The 3,261-nt window shown below is 37.3% G+C and overlaps 1 pseudogene across 1 annotated transcript; it reads right to left on the minus strand.

Moving 5' to 3' along the window:
* Nucleotides 1-2,622: 2,622 nt before the first annotated feature.
* LOC309969608 (oocyte-expressed protein homolog) lies at nt 2,623-3,042 on the minus strand (annotated as a pseudogene). The gene has a single exon. The product of its transcript is annotated as an oocyte-expressed protein homolog (transcript).
* Nucleotides 3,043-3,261: the final 219 nt, after the last annotated feature.

The raw sequence follows: 3,261 nt of genomic DNA on the forward strand, positions 1-3,261 counted from the left end.
TTCTTCCTCTTATTTATTTATTTATTCTTACTTTCTTTCAAAAAAATAACAGCAAGTGACACTAGTTTCTCCTTCAAGGATCTCATAATCAGTGTAAAAAATAGATTAATAAATAAAGTTATATTTTGATAAGTTCCTGATTATGATGTATGTATTATACAAATTGTTATTTACATTTATTTATCAACTTTTTAGAGGAGTAGTTATCAAAAAGAATTACCTAGCCAGTTCTATTTCCAATAGGCAATCTTAATTCTTGGAGAAATTAACAACTATTTCAGAAAAGTGAAAACCAAGATTGCTTTTGCAAAATATTTGTGGATTCCATGATTATAACTGCTCTAATCTGTGAAATATGCTCTTTAAAAAGCTGAAGACTATCAATGTGCATGAAGGGAAAATAGCACGCATTTTTTTAATCTCTTCAACAAGTATTTATTAGGAAGCTACTATGTTCAGTGATTCACTAAATAAATGCAGTGGTTCATCAAAGGAGAAATGATAAATATACACTCAAAGTATTGATATAACTATTATCCTGAGAAGTAAATTTAGATGTTGAAGCAGACTTTGAGTAGTTCTTAAACTAAGGTTTAACTGTTAAAAATAGTATTTTTTTGCTATTTTACTTTAAGTGTATGGTATGCTATTCAGTTGTGTACAGCCGAATCATGAAACTAAAGATATTAATAGGACCTGATTGATATTTGTGGTATTCTTAAATTGCTCTCATTATTATAAAATATTAATATCCCTGAGGTTGAATTTATAACTTGGAAAATATTTTGTGAGATTATAATTGAGATTTTTCTAATACCATCTTAGTATGGTATCATAACCTTACCAAGTCATGGATTAATCATGGATTTTTATATTTCTCTATTAATTTATCAATATTTTAATTGATTTTTACATACACCATTTTCCTTAGTGTCTTTGTATTTTTGTTGAGGCTGTCTCTTCCATCTTCATAGTTTCTCAGTGAATCTGGAGATCATCTATTCTTTAAGGTTGAGGGCATAGATTTCACATGGTTCATGAATACTGATTTAAAGATTCCAACCCATATTGATCAATTCATATTTTGATCTCTCATTTTTAAAGTGAAAATCATGGCCCCAAATTAATAATTCTCATAATTTTATATTAAAGAGTTATTGATTCAACAGATTGTAAATTTTGAGTTATATACAGAGCAGTTAAAAAATCAATGTATTAATTAAGTTGTTTTCATACCAATTTATACTTCATTTTTAATTGCTATTAATGATGATCTGGGTTTTTTAATATTCCAAGAAGGAGCACAATTAGTATTTTTTTAATTTTTTTTTTGGTTTAACTACATACAATAAAAATTTTTCGTATGCAAAAAATTTGAGAAGCAAAGGGGTGGACAGTATTGGTTGTAATGGACCATTATTTGTTACAAAAGCTTTTATAGATAATAAAAATCCGTATCTTCAGTGTTGAAAGAAGTAATGACAGGAATGAATAAAGAAAAATGTATAAAAGCGTTTAACAGGAATGTGAAGTGAAGTAGAATAACATTCAATATCCCTTGTAATCAAAGATTTGTGTATCTGTGTGTTTAAAATCCTTGCAAATGGCTAGAATCCATTACTGCTAAGGGGTGAAGAAACTGCATGAGTTAAATCAACTCCAACTTTGTGTCTAAAGCCACAGAGTTCTTGGCAATCATTCCTCCAAGAATTCTGCTTCCTGAAAGTGGAAGCAGCATGGGATTGGAACTGTTTTGCACAGATTGGTCATAGCATTGTAAAGGGTAATGGAAAAACAACCCAGCCCATGCAGGACACCTGCTTGGGGAAGGGGGCAGAGGAGACAGCCGGCTGGAAGGCCACCTGCCAATGCACAAGCTGCCCATTACCGTGGCTCCTTCTGGTAAATCACAGCACCAGCAGAATGAATGCTGATCACCTCAGCTTGCATGTTGGAATGCCCACCCACGTGCGCGGTCAGAGACTCCACTCCAAGAAAACACACGGGCCCACTGATTGCTACTCAGGGACCAAACACCAGCTTAAAAGTAAGAGGTTCAGAAGAAGCGCTGGCATTACCTAACAGCTTGTTAGAAATGCATATTCATGGGCCCAATGTACTGAATCAGAATCAGTGGAAAAGGGGCTAAGAAATTGTGTTTTAGCAAGCTCTCGAGGTGATTCTTACACACATTAAAGTTTGAGAACAAATGATGCAAAAGAAACCCAAAGCAGACTGACCCTGCATTTCTGCCCCCTGTGCATGAGGGCCTGACTCTGACCATAAAATCATAAAAGGGTTAGTAGTTTCAAAATGATAGAAACTAAGAAAAAAACAAAAATAAACCTACCACCTATCAGCCTCTCACATCAAAATATGAATGAACAGAGTCAATCTTTTATAAATTTGCTTAATTTTGAGTGAGCCAAGATCTTTATGCCATTGGAAAAAAGGAAATTCATTTATTTACTAGAATGGCACTACAAACTCACGTTTGCAGCAAAATAATCAAACCACTATCCATCGAGATACAGGAAAAAAATAAATGCACAGATTTAAGGATATTTGCTTCTCTTGAACTTCAGTAGCGGAAGGAGGGCTGTTCCATGCCCCGGAGAGCACTTATGCAACAGTACTCTGCGGGACCTGGGGACCTGGTGCCCGGGCCTTCAAGAACTCGAGTTGTTCCATGTTCTCAGCTCGGGCGCGCTGCTACCAGTGACTCGACGCCAGGCTCAGGAGCACGCTCTTCACCCGGTGCTGGACAGCTGGCCGCCCGAAGACGGTGATTTCCACCAACTTCCCGGCGTGAACTGCGTCCACCGTCAGCAGGGCCTGGCTCATCCACTCCATTTCCGGAACCACGGCTCCGTCTGGGCCGAAGATCGAGTCGGTCAGCCACGCCTCCAAAGAAAACACCAGCGGGTTCCTCAGCTCCTGCACAGGAAACCACCACGGCCGGGAGCGAATCCGTGGCGGCGGAAGTGGGAACTCCAGCAGCCCGTCCCCACGGGCCTCGGTGGCGCCCGTGTCGTCGACCATGCTCGAACCGGCAGCCAAAATTATTTTAATTTCTTAAGTTTTACTTTGAAGAGTAATTAATTTCAGCTTTATTCCTTTAGCAGTAAACAATAAATGTCTACAATATATGATTATTATGATAGGTTTTGGATTGTAGCTTGGGTTAATCCAGCAACATGACTAATAAACCTGTCAAATTTTAACATGAAAAGTTTGTGAGCTAGTTGAACTAGTGGTGGT

Source organism: Leucopleurus acutus (assembly GCF_964270905.1).
Source record: "Leucopleurus acutus genome assembly, chromosome: 1".
Lineage (NCBI taxonomy): Eukaryota > Metazoa > Chordata > Mammalia > Artiodactyla > Delphinidae > Leucopleurus > Leucopleurus acutus.